Genomic DNA, 17,419 nt, shown 5'->3' with positions numbered 1-17,419 from the left:
TGTGAGTCTGCCAGGAAGGCTGATTGCATGAGCAGTCAGTTACAGTCCGCAGCAGGTGCACTGCACCAGGCGGCCAGGTGTGGGAAGTGATCCTGGACAAGTCCTAGAGCAATGTTCGTCCTGTAGGCGGGGCGAGTGCCCCTTCCCTGCCTCTGAAGAGTTTATGAACTCTCTATGTCTTTTCTATCATTTATTAACGTTTGCTTTGTTGCTTTTAAAGTATTAGAGGCCAGATCCTCTGCTCTTCTTACTTTACTCCTGCCTACGTGGTCTATTGGAAACAAACACTGAGTTGTTCCAAACGTACGCGTGAACTCGTGAGGCTAACCCCCCATCTTGTCCTACAGCGGGAAAACAGGACAACAACTCTCTTCAGTCAACCCTCGAGCGTGATCACGAGGCAAGCTCTCTCCAATCTGTCTCCCAGCAAAACACGAGGTGAAAGCACTCTTAATCTGCCCTGCAGTGTAAACTCTTGAGAAAATCTCTCTCCAGCGAGCACGCATAACAGTTGCGTAGCTGCAGGGGGAGCGTTTGGGGTGTTACACCCCCCTAATAAAAGTATGTTCTGGTGAATAGGTGGGCAGTGGGTACAGGTTTTTCAGTCGGGTATGCCGAGGTGTCTGAAGGATTTCACCAGGGATTTCTTGTATGCACACATGGACAAAAAAACACAAACTCTATCTCATCTCTGTTTTGAAAGCCCTAACATTTTTTGATTATTTTACAAAATGTGTTTCTCTCACTTAGTACTCCTACCAATCTTCATTGCTCTCCTTTCCTGCGGCCCCTTACGGCCCTCTCATGCACCCTGCTTGACATATAATATATTTTACCATTATGTGCCAGGGTGATTGTCTGGAAATCTGCAGCCCCCCCCCATCGTAGTGTCCAAGCTACACGCCCTTAAGTCAGCTCTCTCCAAACTGCGCCACAGGTGTGTTCTCAGCACAGACTTAAGCAAAAGGAACAAATGATAGACAGAATGCTGAACAATGCAAATTATTCACCCCCAGTCACAAAGATCTGGGTTTAATCTATTGTTCCTTTGCTCACCATGCCACCCCATTTTGGACCCAGCCATATGCAAATCAGTCTTGACCCTGTTCCTCATGGGAACAGTCAAGCTCGAACTGCCAAGCAAGGTCCTCCCTGGACCGGACACAACATGGTCTGAGAGCATTAGCTCTGACTAGCTGAGTTTCGACCCACTCGAAAGTCTCCGGATACATACAGTCCCAACACAACTGTACATGTGATTTAGCATGTTAGTTAAAGGATTAACATACTCCAGGATGAACCAAGCATAAAATTCGGATAGCTTCACAAAAAATCTCAAATGATTTTTATCTAATGGTGGAGGGGGCATCCAATATTGCCTCTAACAAATCTGATTTTGGTTCCATACCATTCTCAGAACACCACATAGCCAAAATATAGGCACATTGTTCTAAGACATTCACACGTATCTCTACGAGATCACCCTGCTCATGGAGAATGGACAACATACCATCATGCTCTTCCTTAATGGCCACATACACCAGCATATCATCCTGAAATATAGTCACACCTTTCATGCTCTTTAACCCGTTTGTTGCTTCGAACGTTCTGCCCCAGTGCTGAACGTTAGAAGAAATGGGTGCGGCCGCGTCGGCCAACGGACGTGCGCAGCACTGGCAAGGTAGTGCTCGCGACGACCGTTGGCCGACGGCAGCACTAAAGGGGTTAACATTTGAAACAAACACATTTAGTTGAAAAACAGAGTCCATGAGGCTTGCACAAACTGCATGAGGCAATATTGGAAAGTGCCAGTAGTGCCTTGATTCAGGATCTACTTTGACTTGAGGGTTTGTGGCAGCAAGATCATATTTGGAAAACCATTTAGAACCTCTCAACATTGAAAACATCTCGATGATCTTAGTGAGCAAGTGTGAGTGAATCCAAATCTTCTTATTTAGACTATGGGTGAAGATATATGCACTCCCCCAATTCACCGCTGTTTGTGCGCCAAAACTAAAACTAAAGGTGAAAGTCATAGTGAAGATTCAATCAGCCAAATTATGCCCTTCTCACATAACCCCATCAATTCTTTCTCAAGAGTATCCCAAAACAAAAAGACACATTCCATAACTTGAATTTGACAAAAATGGCTCCGTCCTTGATTATGATCTTACATTTAAAACTTTTGATTTTTTACAGGCATCCCGAAGACAAGCTAGTGTATTTGTCCATTATCCCTTCCTCCAGCCCTTTAGTATTCATTACAAAAACATGCTCCTTAGCACCTAGCCTCAAGATCATGTGAAATAAACCTTGGTGAAACCATCCTCTAATGCTGAGCCTAGTATTGCTATGTAGATTTTCTTCAAAATGTATCTGCCTCTAAATTCTAAAATGTCTTTAAAATAACCCAGAAGCTCTATCCTGTACCCTCCTATGATACAGGAGCACGATCAGGCGGCTCCAACTGTCAATTATTCGGCCCTCCTGGAACAGTCCATGAGAAATCATTATTATTCTGGACCCATGTTTACTAACAATCTGTTATCTCCTATTCCGACATCAACATTGGGGTCAACTTATTCTGAAGTATCGTCACTTATAATTTCACCATCAATCACCATCAAGATAATTTCACGCTTATCATCTTGAATCTTAGACATAGCATTGGCATCGTCAGCACCCTCCGCAGATTCTTTAGCAACATTACTGTGTGCATCACTGAGTTGTACGGAACAAACACGATTTTACACGATTGTCTTAGTTATATTTAGTTAATGACACAATGTGGAAACTTTAGACGGTACCAGAATGTTGCTGTTGACCCATAAACTGTTTGAGCCAGCACGTGGATTGCAAGTAAGCTCAGCACTGTAGTGCCATGGAGGCAACTGCAGGGGCTTTTGGGCCGACACAGAGCCTGCGCCTTCTTGTTCCTTATGAAGACACCTGTTGTGCAGAAGCTACAGTATGTATGCATCCTCAAAACAAGGCTAGAAATGCGTTTCAGATGGCTTCACTATACTCTTCTCCAGTACCACCATACATGAAGTGCTTCAAATGTCTCCAATGCGGAGCATTCTGGGCTGGAGAGACGGGTGGATTTTTCTCCACTTGGTGAGAGGGTTATGCAGACAGTACACAGGATTGGATAAAGTAAGCTGACTCTGATGCAAACTTGGCATGGTATCGCAGCGCAGGTGGATTGCTTGATTCATTCCCAAATTATGAGGTATTCTCACCAATAGAAATGGCCAAAGCTTTATTGGGTGAGATTTGTTAAAAGTCACAGTGAGGCAAGCCACATGGGCTGCGAGGGAGCTTCACACTGTCAATAAAACTTCATAACTCAAACAGAACAGAGCATTCTAAATAACCCTGCAATTTCATGCAAGACCTTGGAAAAACAAAACAGTAATACCATTTACACATGAACAAATAACTACTACAGAAACAGTCTGGCTGTCTTGGTTCGGGTGTACAACTATCTTCTTGCTTCACCGAGGTTTATGTTCCACTTCTGTTCTGTACTCAGGAACATCTGTTCTGTTTCCCTTCCCTAGCAATTCTCCCTCCTCTTTTCAAAGAATTTCAATTTCATGTGGTTATTCAGCATATGCTTGGTAAATTTTTAAATTTGCCTTTTTACCCTACCTCTCATTGGTCATCCATCAATTTTAGGATGAAATTCGAATTAAATTACACGGAAAATCGAGGTTTGGGGGAAAATGTGTATTCATCAGTGGGTTTGTTAGAAATCTCAGGCTCAGTGGCTAGGTGCCACAGAGGAGACAGCCTATCTCAAGAGAGAGGTTAGAAAGACTCCAATTTTAAAGCTGCCGGAATGTAAACTAGAAGCAGAATATATTAATTTAACACAACATAGGAACATTTTTATATTTTGGAAGTAACTTTTGCTTAATTTATTAATTTACAGATGTATTTATATATGGCTGAGAATTTGACAGTCTGTGCTGTGTAATTTCTGTTTTTGTCAAATATATTTCGGCAGCCAATGTTTCCAAATGGCTCTTCCAAGAGAGGAGAGTTTGGGATGATTATGAAAGAGGACTTAAAGTCCTTTTCTATGATGTTCCCAAACTCTCTTCCATTGCCTTCCCTCGGCCTTCTTCCACCCTCTTCCAGTGTCCTCACAATGTCTTTTTCCTTTACTTCACATGCCCTCTTCCAGCCAATGGTAATGTATGCAATAAGTGACTTTTTTTACTCTTGGTTTCCATCTCTGGAATAGTGGAATACACAACAATCAGCAAGCTTTTGGAGCTCAGTGAAAGCGTAAGCCAGGCCACACCATGCATCAGGTCTGGTCGAGATTTGTCATTAAAGTAAAATGCAGATTGTGAACAAAAAATAATGATTATGAATAGCCCACATGTCTGACTTACATATGGACAACGTGGACGATTCCAATGAAGTCGTTCTGTAAACACTGGTACAGGCAAATTGACATTGCAGGGATCAACCTTGGACCCCCAAAGTGTTGACCCAGAGATTGCCCTAGAAACGTACAAGATTTGATCACATAGATGCAAATAAGAGTACCACCTTGAAAGCATTGGCTGGATGAATCACAAGGCATACCTGTGCAACACTAATGTTAATTTGGGGGTGAGGATAACATAAAAGGGGTCTGTAGTAGGTGTCAAATCTGAAATACTTTTCAAAACAGATGCAGGCATAGAGCATAGACTGAACAGAAACATGTATTTAATTAATAGCAAGCAAATGGACTATGGTTCCTGAATTTGGGCACATACAGTGATCGTGCCTTGATACCTTTACTGAGGGATGTGATAGTAAGTATACACTGCATCGTGAATCTAGCTTTCACCACTCATTTAGCTATAAAAACTATGGGTTTAAACTATTGCAGCATACACAATTCAAATTTAGAACAATGAATCCATACAGTATATATGCTTCAGTCCCAAGAAAAAGATGACTTGCTTCGGACAAAGCTACATCATTAGATAATCAGAAGAGGCCTTCATCACTACAGAAGACATTGTGTTTCATTGCGGCGGCCAAATGCTTTCCCATCCATAACACAATATGTAGATCCTGCTCCAGCTCCCTATCAATAACAGAAAAAACATTATACACGCAATGAGTACTTCCAAAATAAATTACGGCAATGCCCTTCTGATAGGAGCCCCAGCCCACATTCTTAAACGACTAGCTGTGCAAAAAGTCACAGATAGGTTGATTTCAGATCTTCCCAAGCATTCCCACGCCTCAGAGCTCTTCACTGGCTTCTGTACATGAGAGGATCACATGTAAAGCTCTCTGGGTCACTATTAAAGCCTTAAATGACCACGGCCCGTTTTTCATTACACATAAAAATCATGCAATATCACTATCCCCAGCAAGTAAAATCTGCATCAGAAGTTCTTACAACAAAACTTATAATCAATTTGATTAGACTTGGCACCAGATCCTTCTCTCTCCTTATCCTCCAAAGAATGAAATGCTGCTCTTCCATATCAACTTAGAACTGCAGCCAATCACGATTCATTCTGAAAACTAATAAAAGCCTGTCTACTTACACAAGTGTAGCTATGTCCCTTCTCCTTGTATGCTAAATCCATCACCGGTATAACTTCTGGCAGCTGTTGTGCTCTATAAATTAACTTAACTCATTTCAGCAAATTAGTGTCCAGTGTTTTCAATGGATGTTACTTAGGCCTGGATTCTAAATTGCCTGGTAGTGACAGGATGCAAACTCTGCACCCATTTTTATGGGTACTGTTAGAAAATCCCTCTTTTTGCTTGATCACCACCCTCTTTTACAGACTGGTATTCCTATTTTTTTATTTATTATTCTGTACACTGGGACACTGCCGTTTAGTCACCAGTGTATCTGCTTTGACCATAAAAGATGGTAAAATTGCTGCATACCCAATTGTCATATTTACCTTTCCAGTAAGACCGTGGTAAATGTTGCAGGAAAATCCATCAATGCCACGGAAAGTTAAATGCCATCTATGGATGGCAGCACCTAGTGTGCCATCCAGTAGGAGGAAAAGGAAAAACCTGACTTCAGGTCTACATGTGTATCCCGATTCCTGTAGCATTTAAACATGTCAAAATAGAAAGGAATCCTACTTTTAAATATTACATAAGTAACTTTTAGGTAGGTTTTGCAGCCCACAAGGGAGGGTGGTTACTAGTATTTAAAAGTGGTATATGCAGGAATTTAGTATTGTCATGTACTTACAATGACTAGCCCTGAAAAGCTGTTTTCACTGTAAAGGCCTATAGCTGTTGCTATTAAAAAAGCTAACATTTAGAATAAAATACTATTTATGCTAACTAGGATTTGGGATAAGCGACAGGAATGATTCAAACACTATTGTTAATATTTATTGAAAATCCTAGGGCAAGTCGGATTGTTGATAAACATTTAGTAAAAGTAACTTTTAAAGAAACAATGGCTTATATATTTTGGCAGGAAGATCTGTGAGTGTGATATGTGAGTCCTCTCAGCTCAGGAAGGACAGCTGGGCAGGTTCAGGAACACCATTAACTTGAAAGGGACCAGGGTGAGGCCTGCAGACTCATAGTTAAGTTTAAATGCAGACGTGGGGAAAAGAATCCTTTGTTTTCTGGACCAATTGTAGCCAGCGTGTTATCAGCCCATTGGGATGGGCAGCTTTTGGTGGGGTTGAGGAAAAGTGGATTGCTCATTTCCTTAAAAACAACTCCTGGATGGTACACCCAAAACCTCCAAGAGCAGAAGCGAGCTGCCGTGTTGTATTTAATTAGGAAAGTGCACTGTGGGATAATTTGCAAAGAGGCATAGGGGCTGAAAGATTGGAATCATAGCCCGAATATTCCGGCCTCGCTGTTCATGAGGATAAACCCGAAACTGTGTCGTGTCCAGAACTGCTCCGACGCAGAGGAGCTTTTGAGAAGGGGTCAGGTGTGACTTCGGCACATTGATGGAGAACCTCAGTGAATGCAGGGGGTAGGCCGTAGTCTGGAGGTGGGAGACGACAGCCTGAGGCGAGCCCGCCTTCAACAGCCAGTCATCGAGATAGGAACCCCTGATCTGCTCAGATGAGCTGCGACCACTGCCATCACTTTTGTGAACACCCGAGGGGCGCTGGTAAGGCCAAAGGGGAGCACAGTAAGCTGAAAGTGCTCGTGGCCTAGGTAAACTGCAGGTAACGCCGGTGAGCATTCTTCAAAATAAAAGGGGATAGTAGGTCCCAGTCCCTTACTGACCGTATCAACCGAGTGGAAACTTGGTATAGTACTTGTCCTTGACAATGGGAGACCCTTCCCCATTGGAGACGATCAGTTTACAAGTAGGTCAGGACAAGTTAGGACTTATCATAATTCGCAGAAAAAAGTTCAATATACAGTTGCTTTGGGAAGTTTTTTTATGTGGTATAACTCTTATCCGAATTTCAGAGTCGAAATAGAGAAAGGTGACAGCCAACACGTGTTTTGCCCCCTTTACATGGCCATCCGGCCTGGGGCTTCCTCAGGGTGTGGTCGGAATTGTAAGGACTCCAAATGGTCCTGTTCTTCACGTTCATCAATCAGTTCTCAAAATAAAGGCGTAGTGCCTGGTGCCTGTCCTTCGTATCTGTCGGCATCAGCCGGTGGGCCGGCAGGAAGGGGATGGGAAAGTAAGCGTCCTGCAAGTCCAACGCTACAATCCAGTCTCTAGGGTCTAGAGCAGACAAGACCAGAGCGAGCGTCAACATCTTGAACTTCCCCTTCCTGAGTAAGTGGTTGACGTTCCTGAGGTCCAAGATAGGACTCAGGCCCTTGTCCTTCTTGGGTACCAGAAGGTATTGGGAATAGCAACCACAACCTGCTTCTGGGGCAGGAACGCGCTCGATGGCTCCCTTGGCCAAGAGAGCCATGACTTCCTGTTGGAGAAGGCCCAGATGATCCTCCGACATACGATGATACTGAGGTGGCATGGCTGGGGGGTAGCCCGAAGCGGCGGGAGTAGCTCCTTCAGACTATCTGCAAAACCCACCTGTCTGACATGATGGTGCGCCAGTGGGGGAGGTGATGGCAGATTCTGCTGCCCACTGGCGACTGATGGGCCTGAAAAGTCGGACTAGGAAGGTTTGGCGGCGGAAGCAGAGGGGGGGTTGGTGGACTGGCCAGCTCGCTGGCCCCCAGAACCACGGCGGTGGTTCCCACATCCCCGGCCACACAAAGGTTGTTGAGCTTGCGTAGGCCTGTGGCTATGGGCTGGATGCAGTGGGGCACCCCTTCCATAGCCATGAAAGGGTGAAAAGCAGACTGCGCAGGGCGGTTGGAGAGGCCCAAGGAATTGGCCCTAGCCCGTGAGTCCATGAAACGCTTTAGAGCTATGGCTGCTTGTCGCCAAAAAGGCGACCCATCAAAGGGCATGTCCATAAGGGTGCTCTGGACATCCCAAGAAAAGCCAGTCGATCTCATCCAGGCGTAGCATCGAAGGGGTACTGTGGTGGCAATCTTCCTGCCTAGAGAGTCGGCAGTATCCAGCCCTCAATGGATGGTAAACTTCGTTGCGTCCCTCCCAGTGGCAACAGCCTGGGAGAGTACGGTCCGGGCCTCCTCCGGACACTGAGGCAGCACCTGCGCAACCGTATCCCACACAGAGTGGGAATAACGGCCCAATAGACATGCAGTGTTTACCGACGGCAGTCCCAAGCTGGCGGAAGAAAAGATCTTCTTCCCAAGATGATCCAGCTTCTTGGATTCCCTATCTGGTGGAGCGTTAGGATATGCACTCTTGGAGGTAGAGTCTTGGACCACCAAGCTCTGAGGGGTAGGGTGTTGGAAGAGGAAAGTGGGGCGGCCCGGTCCGGGCAGTGGCGTCGGACAATCTTCCTATCCACAGGCACCCCCGTGTTGGGCCTGGACCAGGTGCCCAAAAGAATATCAGTAAGGGCTTTATTAAATTGCAGTAGGGGCTCCGAAGAGCACGCTTGTGGTTGAAGCACCTCTGTCAGGAGGTTAGTCCTGACCGCCACTGTAGGGAGCTCGAGGTGGAGAGCCTCGGCCGCCCTACGCAACACCACTGTATAGGAAGCTCCCTCCTCCTTAGCCACGGTAGAAGGAGACACCATGCCAAGGTCTGGGGAGGTATCGAGACCACTGGCACCCCCCAGGTCCTCTCTCCAGTTTGGGTCAAAATCCAACTGGTCGGTCAGAGGGTCACCTGACACCTCCCAGTCCTCCTCCTCGTCCTCTGGGTGCCAATTGGGCCTAAAAGAGACACCAGGAGTGAACAGGGGCAAAAAGACACCACTCGGCACCGGATCCGGCGTCGTCCGACGCCTGTTCAGCTCTGTGTCCACATAAGGATGGAGGCCGGGGTCCACGCCGGCCGGTGGCACAACCGTCGTCAAGAGCGGGTGCGGTGCCACAGGAAACGGGGCCGGTGGAGGTATAATGAGGTCAACCGGCGCAGATCTGGTTTCAGATGTGGATCCATGGGGGGCCTGCGGCACCGTTGCTGGAGTCGGGCTGCCCAAAGATGGCATGCATCACCTTGTAAAACTGACTAAGCTGGGCAGGGGTCACTCCGGGTCCCGGGAAGGGAGGGAAACTTGGAGTCGGCCCTTCATGCTCTGCACTCGGAGCTGCGAGAGTGGCACCGCCCGCATCCCTCGTCGCGTCAGTCGTCCGAAGGGGAGAAGTCGAAGAGCGACAATGCTTCTTTGACTTCTTCTTGTGCTTCGACTTACCTGACCCCTAGTGTGAAGACTTGGATGACGAGTGGTGATGGCTCTGCGACCGGTCCCTCGAACGGCACGGAGCCGATTGCTGGCGCTCAAGAAGCTTTTGGGACCGCTCCCGCGAAGGCTTCGGAGCCATGGTCCGGCAGTCGGAGCATGACTTGGGGTCGTGGTCGCGCTCCAGGCAAAAGAGGCACACACAGTGCGGATCCGTCACTGAAATAAGTCGGGTACAGAAACCGCAAGCCTTGAAGCTGGGAATCCCTACATGCACCAGGAGTCGGTAGGACTCAAAAAGACGTTGACAAAAGTAGATCAAAAAGTTCAGTCATAAAGTGACTGGAGGTACCACTCTCTCTGGATCTGTGCTGGCTGGCACGGAAAAAGAAAGAACTGACATCAGCACGAGAGGACGGCCTCTTAGTAGCTACCGCAACGTCATCCCGGCGACCACGACGCCAACAATTGACGCGGAGCCGACCGACGCCACCTTTCGACACACAGAGGTACTGCTGACGAAAAACTTTCCGGATCCAGTCTGACGCCTGAGGGCAATTCTAAGGTAAGGAATCTATAACTAACTGTTTCTTTCAGATAAATACTTTACACCCGTGTTCTTAATATTATCCTGTCTGATCTCTGTCATAGCTACTAGGGGTTATGCCAACGTTTATTTATTAAACTTGTGTGTTGGACCCAAAAGGGTTTTGGATTTATTACTTTAGAAGGGCTCCCATCCTCCCTAACTAATAACACATTTCTTACACCATTAAATAATAACCCACCAGTACAATGCAATTACAAATTAAAACCCTCGGAATGGGGGATAACTGTGGAGATATGGAATTAAGATGCATAAAGCAGCACAGTATTCCTTATTCCAAGGTGAAAAGAGCTCCATTTACCAACTGCTCTGAGCCGGTAGCAAATGGGAGCAGATGTTTCTATGTAGAGTGGGGGTGGAGGAAGGGTGGTTAGTAAGGCAGTGTAAGGGAAGAACTGTTTCTGACACAGGGAAGAATTGCATGCTACTCCTCTGCTATAGAAAAAAGCTGGGCGAGGTCATAGGAGAGACATGGCTGTAGTTGTAGTCAAAGCCTCAAAAGAGTTTACTAGTCGAAATTTCATTCTGGTAAATAAGGGCCCGGTGTTCCCGTACCAAGGAAAGCCAGGTGCAAGAACCGCCAGGCCAGTCATGATGAGGTGGAGCAGAATTACCTATGAGAATTCTGGTCCACATAACTCCTAATAATGGCCTTACTATCTCACACAGTTGATTCATATGAGAAGAAATTATTGACTCCTCTGAACCATTTCGAAGACATCTGTTTGAGATAAAATTTGTAGTCATGAAAAACATGGCTAGATGTAGTTTTTCAAAGTTTAACACTGCAATTAAAAGCAAGAAGGCTCTTGCATTGTTGAATAGCTGCTGAAGGAAGACATTTAGGAACTGTGCCATGGAGCGTGTTATGTGAAGCCATCAGTTATTTTGAAACTAGGCCTCATCCAAGTTATTAAGGTTGGTGATTTCGGCAGATACTGATGTGAGTTAAGACTTTTGCACACAACAAGGTAATGCAGAATAAAATTAGAGGGCTGCACTGGGACAAAAACAGGTTAATTAACAATGACGGTCAAAGGAAGAGTGGTCTTATCCTCTCGTCCCTTGGTAGCCTCCCAGTAAACCTCCATCCATTACTACAATAATGAAAGTACAAATTATATTTATTTCTACATGTTTTTGTAGGAAACTCTAGGGACTTGATTTAGAGTCTGGAAGATAGGGAACTCTGTCGCAAACGCGAAGGAGTACCTGCCCTCCAAACCCTCGGTCTGTCGCCAAATTTGGCGATGGGCGGACTGTAGGTATTCTATTAACAGAGCGCCTGTTGAGGGGGAGGAGCTACGCTAGCAACCAAGATGGCCGCATAAGCTCCCGGCTCCGCCGACCTCCGCCGGACGCTCATGAATCCTGACTCCCATCCTGACTTCCCACCGGACTCCCGTGCAGCTGAAGTGCTCCTGATTCTAAAGGTGCAATCCCGGAATTTCTAGCTGCTCGGACGACGAAGATATGTCGTGCGCCATTCTTGGCCTAACTCAGAGTTGAAGCCGGGGCCTCGAGTTATAACCCGGCCGGGTTGGAGTCGAACAACATCGGCCGCGGGACGTGGGTGGTTCCGGTCGCCCGAAGTGGCATCTTTCCTTTCCGTTTTGGATGGTGACCTGGTGGCAGCTTTCTCTTGTAACTACGGCGGCTTTCCATATCGATTGCTTTGACCGGGGAGCCGCTGCCCGGAAGCCCCGTTGAGCTCCCGGGGTTGATGGGCTTGGTTCCTCGTTGGTGGCGACGGTACGGCGATCGCGCTTTGGTAGCGCCCACAGTTGTCATCTACATTGTTTCTGCCTGGTGCCCCGGAAAAGTCGACCTCCAGGGTTCCGATACCCGCCCGGTCGCTCACTGAGGGGCGATGGAGCGGGCCAAAACTACACCGTCGCTGCGCAATGTAATGGCCGCCATTGGGGAGCTCCGCAAACGAGTCACCGCCACCTTCCAAAGGATGGTCTTAACAGTTGATCACATCTGTCGGAGACCGGACTCCGACCCTTTGTTGGTCGTGAGCCGAGATGCCTTAAGCGCGGAGCAAGCTCCGATTGCTACCGAGGACCCTGTGCGGACGTCGGACTTGGAAATCTCTTGCGACCCTAAGATGGCGGCGAGCGAGCCCGAAAGTACTGGCTGTGTGTTCTGCCCTCTGTCGATACCGCCCGAGATGGATGTGACTATTTCTGTACTTCAGTGTGTCTTCTCCACGGACTATCGGATTCATACCCCGCCTCTGTCAGAGAATGCTCAAAAACACTTTGCTGATTTATCGTTGGTGGGCAGTGGACCTGGTTTGACTTTTGAACTTTGTCAGCGTTTATCCTGGTATCACTCCTTCTGTGGCGACTTTGAGCCATTTCTGTCTTTGGATGTTCTTGTTGTGATGGCGGTTCGAATGGTCAGGGCTCGCATGAAGAATCGTAGCGGCCTGGTCGTACTTGATGGGGTCTGCGTAATGGATCGTCAGGGCCAGGGCTGACTTTGCAATGTTTTCTTTTGGCTTTGCCGGGTTGTGTCTGTGGGAGCGAGGGCCAGATGGGATTCTGATTGTCTGGGTATTGTGTAACTGCTATGTTCGAAACGGGGTGTGCTGCCTCTGTGGTGCCGGGGGCGGGACGGTCCTTTCCCTGTTTGTGGCTCCCCTATTGAATTTTTATTGATCTGCTATAACTTGCTTAACGCTGCGGTAGGGGATGTCTGCTCCTGGTGGGGGGATGGGAATCGGGGAGCCCGTATCGTTTTGTACCATATCTCCTCTCCAGCTTTTCCCTTCCTTGGGGTGTAGTTTAGTGGGCGACAGGCACGCTGCTAGTGGGGTTAGGTCGTAGCCATCGGCAGGGGTGTAGGGTGGGGGGTGTTTTTTTATTTTTCCTTTATTTTTTTCTATGACCCTTCTATTCCCTTCTCCTTTCTTCCCAAGAAATGTGGCATACTCTCCTGATCTTTTGTCCATCATATCTGGGTGTCGCATGTCCAATTCGTATATCCTGTATTCCTGGTGGGCGGGTGCTGTTGCGATGTACTTGTGGTCCTTTGCATCTTATTGTTTTGCTTCAGCTTTAAGCTGGTATTGATCTCTTTTCGATGCCTATGATTGTGGTGTATTTCTTCAACTTATTTGCCTGCCCCCAGTTGGAATGTATTTCACCAAATGACACCTGATATGTATATTTTCTTTCTTGTGTTATAATCAATAAAAATATACGTAAAAAAAAAACAGAGCGCCTGTTGACTCTGTCAATGGAATATTTCCTCTCATGGCCAGATAGAGTGGGACCGTTGGATGACGGATATTACACCATCTGATTGGTCAGAGACATGTCTTTTATTCCTGTCCGTCACTGCCAATAAAACACTAGTGGTAAGGGACAGGGAATAAAAAATCAATATTGGGCCCCTCACTCTGAGAGGAAACTCCCATGATTTGGGGGGGTCATTAGTTTTTTGTTTTTCATAAGTAAGCTCCCGCTTTGACAGTTTGTTTTTGAAAAACGCTCATTTTGAAGGTACCTTGCCTGTGGCCTCCAATTCCTGCTTGTTCGAGACTGATCCAGTGACACCGCAGCTCCCTGGGTCTTCCCACTGGGGTTTTCCCACTCACCGCTCTTCCCGCCAACAGAAGCCACGCCCACCCCAAGACCTACTTATTGCAGGCCACAGCAGTGGACACGCCACTGGTGTGCCAAAGGCAAGCCAGCGCCATGACCCCATGCTTTCTCGACTCCCCCCCCCCCAAGATACAGCATCACCAAGCTCTACCCCTCGACGCAGCAACAAACACTGCCACAGCACCAACAGACGCTCCACAATAGCACCTTTCACCTGCACCCACTGCCACTTCACCTGACACTGCACACACATCAGTCCACCGATCAGCCCCGCCCTGAACACACCAAAGACACCACCTGAACAAAAACACCAACTCACATGCGCCCTTCTCAACACAAGCTCACTATGCAAGCATACCACTGAATTATGTGACCACATCGCCACCCTCACACCCGACATCGTCTTCCTCACTGAGACCTGGCTCAACCTGTATCCTCCCCAGACATTGCCACAGCAATCCCTGACGGATATAAAATCCATCGCCAGGACCTGACCAAAAAGTCAGGAGGAGGTAGAGCCATCATCCACAAAGAGACCACACAGTGTACCACCGACAACACCACCACCCTCATGGAACATCTCAACTTCAAGCTCCACACAGACGACAAGACAACCATGCTGACCACCAGGCCCACGCTTCAGCTTCTGCAACACCACGCAGACTCCAAAGACTACATCTTCTTCAGTGACCTAAATTTCCACATTGACGACCCCAAAGACAAAAACACTGCACAGCTCCTCGACAGTATGAGCAGCATTGGATTAACCCAGATCGTCCAAGACCCTACACACACACAACAGGACACAGGCTGGACCGAATTTTCACCTCCAGCAACCGCGTCGACTACAGCCATGACACAGAACTCACATGGAAAGATCACTCCATCGTCCACTTCAGTATCTCCATTCCCCGCACAGCTACCTGCATAATGGGCAACATCCCCCACAGGAGGTGGAACAAAATCTCAGAGACCAGCTGAACGAACACCCTAAACACCTCCAACCCTGCTACCGCCACCAACCTCGAACAGAGAGTGAACAACTTCAACATCTGGATCACCAATTGCGCAGACAGTATCGTCCCCATCAAGAGCAATATCCAGAGACAAGCCTTCAAACAGGCCAGCAGGAACGCCCAAGAACTCAGACCAGTGAAACGAGACAGCAAACAGTTGGAGAGAAGATGGCACACCAGTAAGGACACCTCCGACAAGGCAGCCTTCAAGACCTCAACCCTCCGCCGACCCTAGCGACCTCAAAAACTACCGGCCAATCTCCCTGCTCCCATTCCCAGGGAAGGTACTGGAAAAGATCATCAGCAATCAACTCATGAGACACCTGGAGCAGAACCAGCTACTTAACGCCTTCCAATCCGGCTTTCACAGCAATCCGAACACCAAAACCGCTCTGATCCGAACCGTCCTCAACTAAGCAGAAACAGCAGCTTTGAACCTCCTCGAACTCTCGGCAGCATTTAACACCATATCCTACCACACGCTGATCGAAAGATTCCACCACCTCGGCATCCAAGGAGACGCGCTCAGATCACCTCTTTCCTCACTGGAAGAACCCAGAGGACCCACCTCTGAACCCAAGAGGATCACTTATATGACCCGCTGGCCAACATTATTAGATCCACGGTCTCAACATAATTTCTTGTGAAAACAACACCCAACTCATCCTCTCACTCACCGACGACCCCACCACCACCAGAACCAACTTTCAGAGATGCATGACAAATGTTGCAGACTGGATGAAGAACAACTGCCTGCAGCTGAGCACAGACAAGATGGAAGTACTGATCTTTAGCAACAGCAGAAACAAATAGAAGAACTCTTGGTGGCCATCAGTCCTAGGACCCACACCCACTCCCTCCAACCACGGCAGAAACCTTAGAATCATCATTGACAACAAGCTCATCATGAAATGACAGTCTCCTCCGCCAGCTTCCTCACTCTGAGCATGCTACGTAAGATCTGCAAGTAACTACCCCTACACTCATCACCAGCCGACTGGACTTTGGCAACGCCCTCTACGTAGGAATCTCCGCATACCTTCTAACCATAGAAGACTTCAGACCATACAGAATGCCACAGCCAGACTCATCCTCTGCCTACCCCGACGAACCCACATCACACCCCACCTCAGGCAACTCCACTGGATCCCCGTACAGAAGAGATGTCAATTCAAGCTCTACACAACCAAGGACCCGCCTACATTAACCACCGCCTGAACTTCCACCAACCGTTGAGAAGACAACGCTTTGCCTCCCTTTCACTTGCCCTTGCTCCCCGGAGGATGCTCCTTTTCCCACATCGCAGCAAAGACCTGGAACAGCCTCCCCACGAACCTCCAGACCATCACCTCACTTCCGGAATTCCAAACAGCCATCAAGACCTGACTTTTCAAATAAACCTCCAAGACCTGCAAGCTCCTGGGTACCCTACCTGCTGATTAGCCATGCTTTACAAATCCTGAATGATTCATTGAAAACAAAAAACGTTTGAAAAGTTTGACAGCCGACTGGCCATCATGGTTGATGGTATTGTCCGGCAAATTTTCCTACATTGACAGGAACCGCCATGACAGTGACTCCTGATAATGTTGGGAGAAGTCCATGGGGCCTGCAGACATCTCTAAATTTGACTGTCGGGATGTCCTACAAGGCGACAGTGTAAAGTACTCCATTGCACTGATGGACATTAATCCGTCCACCAAATACTAAATCGGGTCTTGCCGGCTTCTCGAACGCCCAGGTCAGCAGACTGATCAATACATAAAGACGACGAAGCAACAGACAGCATCAAGAGATATGAGCAATGAGAAGCCACAAAAAGGTAGGTTAAAGGAAAATCAAAGGAAATTAACTATGTGGCTGAAGTGGCAGAAGCAGTTTTGGCAGATGGAGATTGGTTTCAGATAATCCTACCCTAATTTCTATATTTGTACACATTTAATGCAAAAGGGAGGGGGTGGGGGGTTGTGGGGAAGAAGAAGGCAGGGAGAAAAGGATACAAAGGAAGAAGACACATGGCTTCTGACAGTCCTGCCCTCATTCGTATCTTTCAGGAGAAACCAATTCTAGAGCAAATGCATGAGACTTTCTATAAATAGTTAAAGGATTCACTCTAAAGATGTGTACCCGAGAAAAAAGCAAGACCCTGATAATCATAAAGTTTTAATAAAAGAACCACGTAAAACACAGCATTTCTACATACGTCTGGACCATCCATTCATAATCATAAAGAACTGCTTTTTTCTTTCTCATTTCAAACATACTTTTCATTATGCAATTAGGCACAATAATTCATAAAGTAAAATAAATACATTTTAAGGGGAGGATGGATCTGTCCAGAACTCCTGAGAATTCCAGATATTACATGCGCTCAAGCACACCCAGTTGGACAATTATGGTTCTTGGACAATGGACCCAACAGCACTTAACTGTTTCTATATAAACATTGATGCAGTAAATTTAACCAAGCAC

The 17,419-nt window shown here is 47.2% G+C and overlaps 1 protein-coding gene across 4 annotated transcripts in view; it reads right to left on the bottom strand.

Moving 5' to 3' along the window:
- The window catches only part of SCMH1 (Scm polycomb group protein homolog 1), a 407,761-nt gene that overhangs the window by 229,876 nt on the left and 160,466 nt on the right, over nt 1–17,419 (bottom strand). The window lies entirely within an intron of this gene.

This window comes from Lissotriton helveticus, chromosome 3_1 (genome assembly GCF_964261635.1).
Source record: "Lissotriton helveticus chromosome 3_1, aLisHel1.1, whole genome shotgun sequence".
Taxonomy (NCBI): Eukaryota; Metazoa; Chordata; class Amphibia; order Caudata; family Salamandridae; genus Lissotriton; species Lissotriton helveticus.
The sequence above is the reverse complement of the archived record's forward strand: the minus strand, read 5'-3'. Positions and strand labels throughout refer to the sequence as shown.